This window comes from Drosophila melanogaster, chromosome 2R (assembly GCF_000001215.4).
Source record: "Drosophila melanogaster chromosome 2R".
Lineage (NCBI taxonomy): Eukaryota > Metazoa > Arthropoda > Insecta > Diptera > Drosophilidae > Drosophila > Drosophila melanogaster.
This window is the reverse complement of record NT_033778.4, coordinates 25,206,608-25,223,368: the sequence shown is the minus strand read 5'-3', so window position 1 is coordinate 25,223,368 and position 16,761 is coordinate 25,206,608. Positions and strand designations below refer to the sequence as shown.

Sequence of the window (16,761 nt, the reverse complement as noted above, 5' to 3'; positions counted from 1 at the left end):
CACAAGTGACATGCAAATTATCAAATTTTAATGGCTCCCTAGTCATGTTTATGACGCAAGAATCCTAAGCCGGATTTAGTTCAGTTACACATATTTTTTGCATTGTTTTTACTTTGACATTTTTTGTTGTTTTTAAGAGAAATTTGACTTCTTAATTGCCGACGAACTCAAGGCTGGTCTACCTGTGACTAGAGAGTCTCGAATGCGAGGGGCAAAGATAGAACCCACGCTTACAGGTAGATCAATACTATGCCGACTGCCCTTCTTAGTTTATTTAGGAATTCCATAATTATGATCCTCATTCGGTCCATAGGCCTGCCTTCTTGCGAATTGAAGAAACTGAAAAAAAAAACAATGCAGGCGGAGTCGCGAAAAAACGCGTCGCGCTCTAAGCCGGAGATTAACAGAGGGATTTAAGGAAAATCCGTCAATATTACGCCCCTTGGTAGGGGATCAAGCTTAATCACCATGCTTAAGGCTGGATTATTTGTCTGAAAAAATTTAATCCGTTTCTGAAGGTAGGCGTTACACTTTTTCTTTTCTGATCCAGATCCCAGATGCTTAAAAGAAGGAAAAGCAAAAAAATATAAATTGTAGCAAATTGCTTTTTATGATCATGCATGTCGATTAAGTTAAAGCAGTTTTCAGGATCGGTAGGCATATGCAGGTAACTTCATATTTCCATCCCGGAAAATGCTACTTAGTTATTGATCCAGTGATTAAGCCTGGATTATAGTTAACTTAGGATCCCGATTTAAATTGATCCACATAAGGCGCTAGGATACTTTGCGAGTGTGGTGCAATAGGAAAACCTTTACCTTTAAAACATTTACGCGTATCTTGATTAACCTGAATTAAATAATTACCATTCCACTAATGCTGCTTCCTGCTTTTTACCATGAAAATGTGTCAAGTTGTAAAACAAATTTTCATGCGCACCACCCACCATTGTCAGTTTGCTGTTTTATCTTTAAATATGTAAATCCCAGATGTATAATTGGCAAATTATTATGTATATTTTGCGACTCTGATTATCTTATCATATCAGAAACGTTTCCCGCTGGGCTTGACGCGCAACTTTTTGCTATGAGCGGGGTCTTATCTTTCGTCGTTTTATTTTTGCACTATGCTAAGTTAAACGTCCTAGACAAAAATACGTATAATAACATTTAAGTTGGGTTTACCGGCATACATTTGCGAGTTGAAACGTAGAGTCAAGATCAAGGATTTTTCCATGCTTATCAGTAGGTCGTACAATGCACCCGGAGCGCATTTAGTCAACCAGTTTGTTATCAGCAACAAAGCTATTTATTTTTTAAATAACACAGCCAGAAGCTCCAAACGTTTTAAAAGAGAGGACAAAAATCGGCATGGCAACAAATATCGCTAAAACAAATAGGATGGCAGATTTAACCACGAAATATTAGCTTCAGACCATATAAGCAGAAAAATAAATCTGTTCATATAGCAAATTTAATGCGCCAATCTCACTAATGCTCAACTCAGACATATATATCAGTTGTTTTCGTTTACATAATTGGTAAAATATATTATATTATCCGTTTTCAACCTAATAATGTGAATTGAACGTCGGTCGATATTGGCTAATTTGTGTTACGCTCGTTTGTGGCAATACTTGTTTTGAAATCAGTGCCAGAAATGCAGAGGTGCGTTGAAGATGTTGATATGATGTCACTCAAATGTCCGCAAGTCAATCCAATTATACAAAACCTTATAGTAGAAACCGCAAAAAGTTGAGCCTTGACAGGATAATCAGGCGACGATTGTTTGGCAATTAGACAGAAGTGAAGTCGTAGAAATGTCAAATGACAAAAAACTCATGACCAGTATTAAAAAAATATAAAAGTATCGCATTGCACATTGGCAGCTTTTCAAGTGAAAAGTTGGTGGTTGAATGAGTCCTTTGTTTGACTGCGGTTGCCTGTCAGCGTTCTAACTCTTGGGAAATTTTTCGAGTAAATTTGCAAAAATGAAGCTATAAATTGCATTGATATTCCGCTGACAGCTGGGCGATTTTAGATATGATGAGGGGTTCGGCCACACGCATAAAATCAGTCCCTAAGTTGAAGCCAGTATTTGGAAGAATAGGTTGTCAACAAGTGCGGCAAATGGCTATTTCTAACGGTCAATCCTTTTTAGGCTCTGGTCGGAATCAATTAATCAAATTGCCACCTACATGAAATGAAGGAAGTCCTTAGGTGTCAATAAATCAACCTACGTGATTTATGGATGCCAAAGAACGTAGATCCTTCGTTTCTGAGGTCTGAAGAGTTACATATTTTACACGGTTTTGATCTTTTCTTTGGATTGGGAATCATGTGAGAACGTTACATACAAAAACTGTAAGCCAGTTAGCTTATTATTATGGAAGCAGATTCATTAATCATAATTTTGACATTGCCGGTTTAGTATGTTTTTTCTAGGATATTTGACGTTGCCCAATAAATGCCAAATGCCAATTCAGTTTCAGAATTTTTAATGTGTGGAAAAGTTTAAAGCATTTCCTAGACCTATAGTCTGTTAAATATTTTTGTCATGCGCCGTTGTATTGAAGTCAACTTTTCTCGGTGAAATAAAGTGGACCTGCATGGTTCTGCATTTCTTTTAAAATTTAAAAAGCAGATGTGTTTCAATTTGTTAGATCTAACAAAACCCAATTTTCAATAGTTATTTAGGTATAATTAAGTATAATTGTTTTTACTGCACTACATTTTATTTGAGTTTCCAAAATAGTTTAATGTATCTGACATTTTATCGCAAAGCTCCATCAAGATTCTTGTGCACACATTTGCTGCAGACTGATTTGCAATATCCGAAATTCAATTTGGTTAATTCCTTTCCACTTCTTGTGGACACGAACAGACAACTAATTGAGGTGTCAGCTCCAACATAAATTATCAGTTTACCGCTTTAAATTTACGTGATTGTATGTAAAATTATCAAACGTATTAACCAATATATCCTTTTGTTCTGATCTTATCATCCAGTGTGTAAAGTATGTGATTTTTTTGGTGACATGTAATCCTGATAGGTCTGCGAATTCATATCTTCTTTGATCTCTACCGCAATCCTTTTTTTTGTTGAATGTGCACGTCTCCGTATTTTATTGCATCGTGCAGGCATAAAAAAATGGCATATACTGTCTTCAATTCAATTCAAGTTCGTCAGCACTTAAAAAATATGTCATTTATTTATCCTTTATAATAAGCGTAGTATACACCGCGGTAAATAAACTGACAGTGAATCAGAACGATTTGAGGGAGCAATAAGATAACCTAAGGTCAGTCTGGTCAGTGATTGTCAATGAAAACAAGCGCATTTCCGGATTTGTGTACTCCATTGCAATTTTAATATACTGCCACAGACTACGAGACAGATAAGCGAAGAGAAATGTTAATGGTTATGGTTAATGTTTATAGTTATTGAATAGGCAAATTAAACTGCTGTTGCCCTCAATTGGGGGCTAATGACAACGGTTGGGTATCGTTTGAAAGGACACCGAAAGTGAATGGACATTTGGTTAGATTAAATGTTATTTATTACAAGCGCAGGTCTAAAGGGCAATAATTCACAAATGGATAACCCGCGCACAAAATTACTGATTGGGTGTATATCTCTTTTTTTGATTATTTATTTTGACCAGCGCAAAACATTTGCAATTTCTCCGATACAGAATTCCATCTTCGTAAGAATGAAAATAAAATACAAAACTGACCCTAATCTGAAATACCCAAGGTACCCACGCAAACTATGTTCAATCTTGCGCAAAGGGATAGTAAATTTTAAGCCCATGGAAGGACAGAATATCTCTTGCCGGCCTTCTGACCAGGGTGCCGTTGGTGAAAAACGAAGATGAAGAATGTGTGCACTGAAGCAGGCATGCAAAATGTGAGGACTGTCGTTTTTAACAAGGAAAACAAGTTCATGCGGTAGAAAACACATATGCCTCGTTGAGTTTTGTTTTTTCCACTTCTTGTTCTTTAAGTGAAGGTTCTCGTCTTTATCCCTCAAGCAGAAACCCGACACTTGGGTAACTAGGACATAAAACACAAATAAATCAGAGAGGCGCTCGATAAAAGTAAAAACCATTTCCGGTATCAGCGTGGAGTCCAGGCAACTTTCGATTTCGATTGTGTATCAAGGGCAGGGAGATTTTCTTTAATTTCCACGTCAAATCGAGCACAATAGCAGAGCGCGGCACGCCCAGTAAAGCATTCAAATTTCATTTCCGTGTAGTCAGCTCTTTGGGTCACGATTAAACGATCAAATTTGTGGTTTGAAAAACAAAATCGAAACTTCCTCCAATTTATTGTGCGGCCTTATAATTATAACTTATCATATTGCAAAAAAGGTGAAAATATGTATTATTAGAAAGGTATTTTGGGGTTTATGGACATGTGTTCTCAAATTTTGTTAGTTTAAATAAGAAGTAAAAATACCCGCATAAAAGCAAATGCTGTTTTAATCTAATCTAGCATATTTGTGGCTGCGGTGACAATTTCTTCAGAGTATTTGTATGGTCATTCATCCCTAAACGACTAACGATTTAATCTTAATAAATATTTCCGTTCATTGGTGACCTCTTATTTTTGAATTAAAATTTTCTTATTACTGTAAAAGTGTTAAATAATGTAATATGTAGTTTTAAATTTTTAATAATCAAGCTTAGAGACAAAAACAGTCAGAAAAAAAAAAGAAATTTGTTTGGCCTTCTAACTGTATATAACCCAATAACAGAAACATTTATTGGGAAAGATAAAAGATCACATAATATAAATATAAATATAAATATTTTTTCCCATCTGCTGTAGTCTTGGTTTCTAGTTGTTTCTAAGTCTACCCTGTCAGTTTGCTTGCTACTTCATTGTCCAGCAAAAATGTTGAAGTGAGCACTGCGCATTTGCAACATGTTTCACATTATTGATGAAGATCCTGGAAGGGATATCTCATGACTGTTAACCATAGGATATCGTTTAGCTTCCACATGTCCTTCTATAATAAATGATTAACCTACGCAGTTTTTGTGTCGATTTTTTAAATGAGTTTACTTATCAAAGAGTAGAAAGGCTCACTGTGCTTCAATGTTCATTGTGATTCCTAGTATATGTATAGGTGCGTGAATTGCATCCTTTGCAATTGATTGCATACACTTTCCCATGACTTGTAAGAGCGGCCTATATTCCGGCAACATTCTCTTCATTTTTCATGTGTGGGAAACAAACACTTTCTCTAGCCGCTGGTAGCTCCTTATTTGTCTCACATTACACACTCTACATCCTGCCGCTACGTTGCAAAGGATTAACAGCGACTTTCAGATGGCAAGTGTCAAGTGTACAAAAAAAAGACTGCTTCGCATAAGGAAAAAAAATCAAGAGATAATGCTATAGTCGAGTTCCCCGACTATCAGATACCCGTTACTCAGCTGGTTTGAATGCGAACGCGAAATTTCATAATTTTTCTGGGATATCGCTAGATATTGGGAAATAAAATGAGAAAAAAATGTTCAAAAGTGTGGGCGTGGGAGTTTTGTGCGGCTTGTAGGCGTTACAGTAGGCGTGGCAACAGACGCGCTGCGTCTTTGTCTCTAGAATCTGTATGCTTAATCTCAACTTTATAGCTTTTATAGTTCCTGCTGTCTCGACGTTCATACAGACAGACGGAAGAATATATATACATTTTATGGTCAGAAACCCTTCCTTCTGCCTGTTACATACCTTTCAACGAATCTATACCCTAGTATACCCTTTTACTCTACGAGTAACATATATAATAAACAAGGGAAAGAACAATAATATTTCTAAACTTGAAATAGTTGAAGAAATAAAATCCAAGGAATTTGACGTATTTGAGTGCTCAAAATGATATTAGAGTTCAAGTGTCCTCCAATCATAATCCCGGCCGTTTAGGCAAAAAAAAAAAGCAAACTGCAGATCCAGCTGTGTTTCTAACTTGCAATTTATATTCGCCTAAAGTTAATAAAAAACATGTTATACCCCTTAAACAATACTCTCGATTGCAATCATTTGCAGACATCCGAAATAACAATTTTTTGCTTACACGCGCAATGAGTAACGTTACTTTTACGCAGATGAGTCTTGGCACTAGTCTTTTTATGACGGCCCATTGACACACTGCTGTACTTGGGCACGAATTAGTTACCACCCTGCTATAAATGCCGGTCAAATTTGGTTCTTTAGCTCCATCTATTATTTTTCAAGTGTTCAATGTTTGCTCGTATCACGGCTAACATATATGTATTACCTTAATGTGGTTATAAATGTTTTCGAAAAAATTAAAGATTAGTTTTCCGATAGATTAAATATAAATGTCAGTCGGGGTCTTTTGGCACAGTTACAAAGAAATAATATAATTTAGGTGTGTTTTTGTTATCAAAGTTTAAGACATCCTTGGTCTCAATTTCGTCTCCTTTTAAGGATCTCTCTGTTGAAAATATTTTTGTGTCTAAATGACTGCTCTATTTTTGTTGACAATTCATTTTTTCTCTGAAGGCCCCTGTCTAATAAATTAAAATTTGTATCCGGCAAGCGTGCTCAGCGCCTGTTGCCTTTCAAATGTTAAAAAGTTCAAATATTTCCTTAAGAAACCTCAAGCAAATGTCTCATTTCCTGCAACAATTGACTCCATGTGCTCGCTACAATCTCCTATGATACGCCATATGCATATGCTTAGCTCAACATATTTTTACCTTTGTGCGACATTGAGGGCGTGCCTAAAATAAGGGGCATACTGGAAAAAACATAAATAAGGGGAATAAAAAGGACTGGTAGTAAAAAGTGAAAATCTTCTCACTTTATCTGTCATATATCAATTCCATAGTCTTAGGGATAACCAAAAAACATCATAATCGAGTTTATCGAATATGAGATACCCGCTACCCAGATAGTAAGAGTGCTAGGGATCATTCTTAATTTCTGATGGCATATTGTTAGAAAATATCGTTGCCTATCGATATGACAAATGATTAAATAAAAAATAAATTAAAACTTTTTTCAAAAGTGTGACAGCGTTCGTCGGTTTGTGGGCGTGGCAACATGAATCAACAAATTTGCTTTGCGCTTACGTCACTAGTATCTACACAATTAATATAGCTTTTATAGTCAACGAGAACTTGACGTTCATACGAACGGAAAAAAAACGACTTGGCTAGCGATCCAGATCGAAAACTTCGTGGAAACGCTCCTTCTACCTCCTACAAACTTCTCAGCGGATCTGGAAACGATCGTTATGGTAATATATGTTCAAGAGGGATCCTTGGGTAAAAACCTCAAATGGACTTTATATTATGAAAAAGAATCTTTTGGAAGCTGGACAACAAACAAAACAAACACCTGAACCAGAGAACACCTGTGAGAATATTAAACAAAGCGCAAAAGATGCGCAAAAATTGCATGAGTCCGAAACACCTTTAGCAAATACCAAGGTGGAGAATTTGAGAACACTTAACTCAAACAAAAAACCACATGTTTTCTACCAACAAAAACAACTCTATAAAGTGCATCCGCTTCTGTGTTTTCACTTTCACAATGAAAACCAAAACCACAAAAACACCGAATAGTATGTATGCGCACAGGATGTGCGATTATTATGTCCTCGGCTGAGTGTCCTAGATATTACTGAAAAACAATTACCCGGACTCCGCTATCATATTGCAAAAACATATTTTTTAATGGATAAAAATCATTTAAAACTCTACAAAACCATAAAAAAACCGGGTGCATAATATAAATATGTGTATGTATTTAAATGTAAAAAGAATAATTCCTGGTTTGTCCTTCGATAAAGTTTACTCGCCCCTAGAAATTATACGCGTTTTATACATCCAACTCATTCAACGTTTAACAACAAGTAATCAAGCTTCTAACGTACTTCATTGCTGAGCTCCAACTTATAGCAGACCAAAATGGCTGCCAAAACAGAGACGGAAAACAGCACGCATGTGCTCCAATTTAACACTTTCGCTCTCTTTCGCCCGCACGTGTTGCCCACTTTAACCCTTTTAATGCCGTCTCCGTCTGCATCACGTCTGTTGGCCATTGATGTGCTCTCTTTGGAACTGTGGGGCTCAATTTTCGGTTTTGAACCAATATTCTCTTTTTACGCTCTTCGCCGTAACACCTCTTCGCTCAGTGAAAGTAAAAAGGGGAAGAAACACTTGTTCTCTTACCCCTTCATACACAGCTCCATGCTCCTACATACGTGTATGTACGCTCGTGCGTGGATGAACCGCTTGAGTGAGTTTTTTTTCGTTCTCTCTTCTCGTATGAATTTTTAGATGAAATCGAAAGGATTTTTGTTCACCAAAAGGGTGAAAAGGGACTTTTGGGGTTGCTGCTTGTTTTTATTGATTTCAGAGTTTATATATTAATATATTAGGGTTGCGAAAACCCGCACACACACGAACAATTCTGTCATTGCCATTCGCTGTTTACCCTTTAACTCATTATTTAGCGTTGGGAAATCTATTTATATTTCTGAAATACACACATGTGTGTATGTATGTATTTGGGTGTATACTGTTATGAGTAAAAAATAGGCGGAGTTTGATCAATATTACCTATGAAATGGCGTATTGCTTAATATAACATATTGCTGAGCAGTACATTATTTTCATTTGATCTTGTGATCTAGCATCAGCTCTCCCATCCACATTATATTTTTTACACTTAATATATGTAACAAGCTCCTTAATAACTAATACCCCAAAGCGAATGATAACATAAGCTTTATGTACCCCCCCCACATTATGTTGTTTTGCTTTTGGGTTTTAATTACATGAGAAGTGGGAGGTTGAGCTTAAATGACATGTGTGGATATTTGTCTCAGTCTATAAAAGTTTGAAATGAACACCGAAATAGGTTAGTTTTGCCCTGCGTAATTAATGAGTAACATATACACTCAAGAAGCAAAAAGTAACTTTACCAAGAAGATATACACTGCTAGAGAATAAACAGCCACGGATTTTGGAATCTGTAGTCTCCGAAGTGTGTTATATTGAAATAATGATTTCCTACAGTGCAATAAAGTTTTTCGTTGCTCAATCGGTCAAACTGTGCGAAATTGTCTTGTGGCAGCTAACAAGAAAATGATTTTAGCTTTGGTCCTTTTCACTTTTCTCATATTTCTCATTTACTCTATTTTTCGGTAGTATGCTACGGCTCACTTCAGTTGCATTAAATTTTTTTTAATAAAATAAAGTTAATTATATAATAATATTTTTTTCTACCCTCTCTATTCAACGTTTTTCCTTAAATGTGAAGAGTTCATGAGCATATTTGAGTGTCCATTGCGTTTATAAGAATTATACATTTATAATTTATTAAAAATAAAATAAAGTTAATTATTTAATGATCTATCAACGTTTTCGCTTAAATGTGAAGAGTCTCATGTTCACATTAGCGTGTCCAGGCAGCGGTTGTTCTTTGGCACCGTCTTGCATGATAAGTGATTAAGAACAAATTTTCATTGCTACATGACCGCATATGCCTCAAGTATAATCATATTCGACTACAGGAAGCGACAACGAATCAGATGCAATCAACAATCCGTTGCTTTCGCAGCTCTGCTTTAATAATTTTTATTTATACGTTTTATCGTGGTATATTCAAAGTAAATTTTGTTTAATTCGTATACAAAAGACGGATTAATTTTTTGTATCTTTGGCATCCATCTATCTATACAACGGATTGATATGCTGAAACTCTTATACAAACATTTTTCTGGATAATGTCCCCCATTTGTGTGTTTTTTTTGTAAAAATTATGTCATTTATTTTATTTTTTAATTACTATTTTCTTATTTTTAGATATTACGAGTATCACTAGTGGCTTTAGGGTAGTGTAGTGGCTGCATAATGTATAAGATTTAGTTTTAAATTTAAAATGTTTAGCATTTTCAGTTCGGTCGGTCTGGTGGGTGAAGCTAACGAACCATGCAACTAGTTAAGAGGAAAGAATAAATGTTTACGTATTGAAAAATATATTGATATTAATGTTCGAACGAACACATCGATGATCAATACAGAAACAGGAAGTTCGATCAATGTATTAATTCGTTCTAAGAGGTACCCTGTGGGTAGCTAATTAGTTCTAGTTATTTGATTGAAATGCTCGCCCATTTTAAGTGGAGAACGCCTACAAGAATACAAAACGCAGCCAATTAATAGAGTCGCAAAACAAATTAACCCCAAAAAATCAACACGAAAGTTCTTCTGGGCGCGAGACTGACACACGTCAGAGCGTCAAGACGATAAACGCCATATGGTATTAGCCCCGGTCCCTCGAATATATAAAAGTATAGCAAGCCGAAAATTCGGATCCGATACAGCGCACATGCCGAGATTTCTAGTTGAAATACCCGTGCGCTTGTGACCCCTTCATTATTGCATAGGAAGTTTAGGCAAACTAAACTGAAGTGGGGAATAAAATCCGGCGTTGATCACTAAATTAGGGGTTAAAAGATCAAGACGAAGACGAAGAAATAAAAAAAGGCGAGAGAGTCAAAAAAGGGGTGCCATGGATAGAAAACAAGGCCAAGGGAAGCGATCCCGAATTGCTTGATAATGTGTTCTCATTTCCTTGTCCTTTTTTTTTTTAACATTTCTAAGACGGGGTTAAAAATTCAAGTATGCGTTTAGGATGCCCTGTGGCATTTTAATGTGGCTAATATGTCACCCTTACTGCTGTCAAAAGAGTTCACAGGTAGAACCAGTTTAGGTGATCCTGAAGCGGTTTACCCGTTTGCCTAAGTCGCTCAAATATCGTATTAATCATTTGCTTTACGATTGGTTTTCGTGATTGATGTTTGCTGTGAAAAGCAGATGACCGTGTGTTTAAGATTATAATCGCATAAAAATTTGAATACATAATGTAGCGTTTCACGCTGAGATACACTGAGTGCCTTGACAATCAAAAGCATTTACTCCACAAGCCAATTTTGAAATAAATACTTTAAGATCTGGGGTGAGCCTTACAGTGTCTTGACAAATTTCTTTTTTTTTTATTGAAAAACTTTTTAAGATGAGATTTTGAACGTCCACCAATAAACCGGTCGTAATAAAAAAATAAATTTTTTCGAAACAATAATTATCGATAAAGTTTTATTTTGTAATTTTTTTTTAGTAAGATCGCCCTTTAGAGATACTTTCGCTGCGTTTTTCCCAGACGGAGTAACAGGCAAACATTACTTTGACACCGTTTCCTGGAAAACGCCTAAAAAACAATTTACGTAAGCCTCCACCTCTCGCTTTTAAAATGATTTCACCTGTATAAGACACACACTTGCATCCTGTAATAGCGAGAAACACAAACGATGTACGGTTCCGTGACCGAAACTTATCTTTGATTGAACCGTGGGTCTTATCAAAAATTTCACAAAATTAATGCTAATGCAAATAGCAGACCAGTGAAGATGGTCCTAAGCAAATCGCACTTGGGCATTATTGTTATCAACCGCAGCATTGCGTTTTCGTGCAACCAGGACAAACATCCTTTTTTCTTTGGTGAACAACGCGCGACATTTGTTATCCTTTTGTAAATATTAATGTCTAAGCGTGCTGAAGTGCTCATTGGGAATCCTTTCGTTGCGCGGTAATAGTCATTTGTAAGTCTGCCGGCATTCGCTTTTTCTTTCATGTGCGTTATCTGTGTTAACCAACGACAAACATTGTTCATTTGTAGATCAGGATACATGGAAAATAATGACCAATCATATTTATGTGTTGTTTTCCGTCTGTCTTTTGTTGATAACCGATTTAAAATTGGATCCTTAATTTTTAGAAGATAGAAAGGTAATAAAGTGGCACGACTAGGACAAAAAAATGCATTGGTATGTTGAAAATTTTGCGGCGCCTTTCAGTCGAAGTTGCAAGGCCTCATGTACTTAAAATCCTCCACGTTTTTATGCATTATATGTTTAAAAGGGTGAACCCAATTTTTAATATGCTTTATTATTATACCCGTTACTCGTAGAGTAAAGGGGTATACTAGATTCGTTGAATAGTATGTAACATCCGAATAGTATGTGCAGGTTTGTTGACCCATGTCCCTACGCCCACTCTAACACCCTAAAGCAGCCCAAAACTGCCACACCAACATTTTCAAAAATATGCTGTATATTTTTTTATAATGTTATTAGTCGTGTAAATATCTATTGATTTGCCAAAAAACCTTTTGCCACCCTCTTTCTAACGCCCACAAGCCGCCAAGCCAGACACGCCCACACTTTTGAACAGTTTTAATTTTTTTTTCTCATTTTATTCTCCAATATCTATAGATATCCCGGAAAAATGGTGAAATTTCGCGTTCGCATTCACACTAGCTGAGTAACGGTTATCTGATAGTCGGGAAACTCGACTATAACATTCTCCTGTGTTTAGTGGAAATTTTAATATATTACTTTTCATTAAAATGCGAATACTAGATCCTGTATGTAACCTGCAGAAGAGCGCTTTTAATATAATAATAACACATAACATAGGCATGTTTTGGTTCTTATACATTTTATAATGAAACAGGTTAAAAATGCTATAATTTTTTAGTGTTTAATTCCTGATAGGCCCGACATCTGTTATTTTTGGTCAGAGAAAGTTGCAATTGGTGAACTAGTAACTAGTATGCATTGTTAGCAAGTGTCGGTCGAAGATTGTTAGGCAAGTCAATGTAAAACCGGCGGCACTCGGTGAAGAATAGACCACAAGAAAGGGAAACTGAATGAACATATGTTTGAGTGCGTAGGTAACTCAGAAAGTGAAGGTCCAGTAGCATGATGTCGAAATTGAAGCATTAAACGAAAATTTCTAAGCAAGGTTTTACAGACCTCTTTAGACTGAGTCCTTTTGCTTACTTTCATTTTCCTGCTAGCAGACTAACCACTTTCTTTAATGATTAGTGTGGCGCGTCTAATTGAAGGGATGTGAGCCCTTTAAGGTTTCTTATATTTTAAGGGGTTGCTTCGTTAAATGCATCAAATTTTTAGAATAAGGCACAAAACGCCAGTTGTTATGAAACAAGAAAAATCTTTAACTCTGCCTAAGCAACAGGAACAATAACCATCAAGACGGTCATTAAAGAAAATTTTTTTCGGGGTCCAAGTCCGCTAGCACACGTCATCAACAAAGCGTCGTTGATTCCAATCCCCGGTTAAACCTCAACTGAAATCCAAAGGCCGAGTCATCAAGCTAGAGCCCAAGTGAAAGTAGTAAAATGTAGTTCAATACTAAGAAAATTGGTGTGTTGGCAAATTCCGATGACATTATTTTGTATGCCATAAGTTCCCTCCCGTAATCGTTGTAGGAAATCATTGGCAACCCTTAAATCACAGTCCCGCAATTTTGTTAATAATCCTCAAGACAATTTCAGACGGTCATAACAATATCCATTCCATGATTGTTCGCTTGCTATCTTGCCAGCAAGGATATACGACCTTTACACATCTCACGCAAAGCTTCAATCAAACAAGACTGCTTATCTGCCTATTTTATTTTGACACACACGGTTGATGTTTATTGGTTAGGTTAAGACGATAGGACATTGATTAACTAGGAAACTTTATGTATATATTTTTTTTTTGGTTTCAGTTCAGTTAAAAATCAAAATAATTAAGATTGATTGTTGGCTATAAATTGTAACCTTTTTTAAAATAGCTGTTTTTTTTCGAAATTTATGAAAGAAAACAAAACTAAATGCCTATACCTTTTCAGAAAGTATTCTATAATTCATTTTGTCGTGCTTTTGCTGGGAAACCTTAAATTCTATTTGTGTCTAAACTGTAAATAAAAGAAAAGAAAGCGGAAAAATAAAAAAACTCAATGGAAATATTAAAGGTTTTAATACTCTGATGCAAATTGTTATATCATGCAAGAATTTGAGTTAAAAAGGACTCCCATGCTAAATTTTCCTTTGAAATGGACAGCCTAAAGGATTTTCTTGGACAAACATACATAAGTTGAAAAAAGGTTTTGTGTGTGCTACTTTTAACTTTATGATATACTGTACAGTCGACTTCTGCTTGTGTGGGTGCTCTAAACAGGCTTCGCAACCACTTTTCTTTTCGTCCCGGACTTTTTTCAATAAAGTACATAGCTGGCAATAAAAGAGATAAAAATTTTAGTTCACTATTATCCCAAAATTAAAATTAAATGGCTTCCATTACATGCTTTTTAAAAATGTTGTACCTGGTCAATAGCTTCAATAAAGTACATAGCTGGCAATAAAAGAGATAAAAATTTTAGTTCACTATTAGCCCAAAATGAAAATTAAATGGCTTCCATTACATGCTTTTTAAAAATGTTGTACCTGGTCAATAGCTTTTTTTTACTTTTTTTTTACCGTGCACTATATATGATCTCCTTTGGGATGCTTTAAATAATGTCATATAATAAAAACCGATTACGTATTTGACATCTAAAATCATTGAGTTTGTCAAAATGAAACTCCTTATTTTAACCCCTTGGTGAAAACATAATGGGAAAATACAATAACTTTCAACTCAACGAATTTTATGTATGTACATAAACTGTGTTATACATGTCAGCTAGTGCCAGGGAGTTTATCAAAAATCTAACTTTAGGTAAATACAGGTTAAACGCATGCGGGGGATTTTTTTTCATATGTATATAATTTTGTAATCCATTTTGGTTTTTTGTTATCAGTTACGCAACCCCTATAATATTAAAGGGTTGGACAGAGTTCATATAAGTAAGGTAGCTAAAGGGTCTACTCACAGCAGGGAGGAAATAAGTAAATAAATTCATATAGCCAATGATATATGCCGTAAGCATATAATTTAAATAAAAACCATGTTATTTAAGCGTGTATAAGTTAAATAAATTTTTCTTTAAAAAACAAGAGAAAATTATATATTGGTTACATCGAAGTACCCATTGACAGGCTAGGCATTCAGCCTCTACTAGTTTTTTTTTTTTGCAATAATATTACTTTTATATGTATCGTACAGAAGACATAATTAAGCGACCGCGATATAAAATAACCATTAAGTTAATTAATCTTCTTCAGTTATGGTCAGTAAGAAACTCATGGAGGTTAAACTATAATTTTAATTCTTTTAGAAGTGCTGTCATACATGTCACAGCGTGCCTTCTTAATGTGCTTTCCCTCACTACCAATTCTCCTTTATGTTGATGTTGCAAGAAATCTTACGTCATAACAATTAGCTGCCCGCTGATGACTTTTTCAATAAAAATATCAACTGTATGGTCAAATACAGAACTAATTAAATTTTTTTCTGAGCAAAAAAAAAAATTGTAATTCAAAAATATAATTACCAACTAAATTTTTGAAGCTGTTCAGTTATTTTTTAGTTATAGGTTATCTTAAGCCGTCAAAAAGTAGATTTAAATGATCTAACTTCTCTTAAAGAGTACGGTTCATTTTGTTAGGGTTTAAATATTAAGGTAGTTTTCTTCTAATAAGCATGATTTTTAAACTGATTCCTAATTCTATTTAATCTTCCTATCTACAGAACACAATTAATTAAAATTCTACTTGTCTAAGTTCAAACATCCTCTATAAACAACATTTCTTGTGGAGAGAGCAAAGTCGTTGACGGTATGAAACGTTAGGCGACCAAGCCTACGGCGTGGGTAAGTAAAAAAGCGTTCTCAATTGCGCGTTCTACACCGGGGATGTTTAGTCTTTAATTGCAAATTACATTTTAAGACATTTTTGCTTCAAAGGCCGTTCAACGATTAGCCAGTGCTAGTCTAAGCATTTCTTCACTTTTGCCTTCACCTCAATGTCCTCAAAAGGCAAGCACCATTCCCTAAGTACAAAACAATTAATATGCTTTTGATCCTTTGTTTACTCCAACAACACTGAAAACGACAACAGCACACCCAGGCATCGTTAGCACCCACCCACGTCCTGCTTTTTTTCTTTTTGAAGAATTTTTTAATTTTCAATAGCAAATTCTGAGTCATAAATACCAGCTCTCCTTGTGATTTTAGCTTTAGCTTGGTGATGATGTTTCATGCGGTTGCTTGTTTCTCATATCCGTTTCATAAAATGCCTCCAAGACGCTTGTTGGTGCCTGTACCTTTTCCTCAGTCTGCAGTACCGCGTTAATTTATGTTGTGGGTGTTGAACTTAATTGGTGCACCTCTGTTTGGTGTTGCTAGTAAATATTAAATTTAAAAAATTAAAATGTGAGTTCAAAACTATAACATCATTTACATCTTCACAATTTAAAATGTGAAAAATAGTGCCTGAATTTAAAATGGTCTAAAGAGGTTTATTAAAACATATTTTTTACAGCTATATGGGTCTGAAAATAATTTTATAAATCACAAAGATAGAAGATAAAAACCGTGCAAAAATAAAAAATTTTTCTTTGTTTACATTCACCTACCTATAAATGCGTATTTTTTCTTATTCCAATAAAACATTACATTACATTTTTGTATGTACATATGTATATACAATTAAATCCATGTTCGGAGAAATAACTAACATTACTTAGTGAGTTAAAACTATAATTCAAGCTTTTGCGATAAATCGATAGTCCGCTTCATTTTTAGCAAATTTAGACATGTTACCCTCTTCTCCCACAAGTAATCCTTGTGGTGGTGCGAACCACACCAACCCTATGCTGCCAACCCATTTGCTTTTTCGTTGCTTTTCCCCTTATTTTTTGACAGAAAAAGCAGCAGCAACCGAAGACGACATGTGGCCTAGAGCCGAAACTGGACTGGACCTGGCCAGACCG

At 35.4% G+C, this 16,761-nt stretch overlaps 1 protein-coding gene across 1 annotated transcript in view, besides 3 other annotated features; it reads left to right on the top strand.

The window, feature by feature from the left end:
• CG9380 (uncharacterized protein) overlaps positions 1-16,761 on the top strand; it is a 71,691-nt gene that overhangs the window by 31,950 nt on the left and 22,980 nt on the right. The window contains exon 3 of the mRNA NM_001274250.1: positions 15,520-15,640. The gene's annotated coding sequence lies outside the window, so the exon portion shown is untranslated. The remainder of the gene's footprint in view (positions 1-15,519; positions 15,641-16,761) is intronic.
• Positions 5,392-5,682: a mobile genetic element.
• Positions 6,883-7,205: a mobile genetic element.
• Positions 12,074-12,405: a mobile genetic element.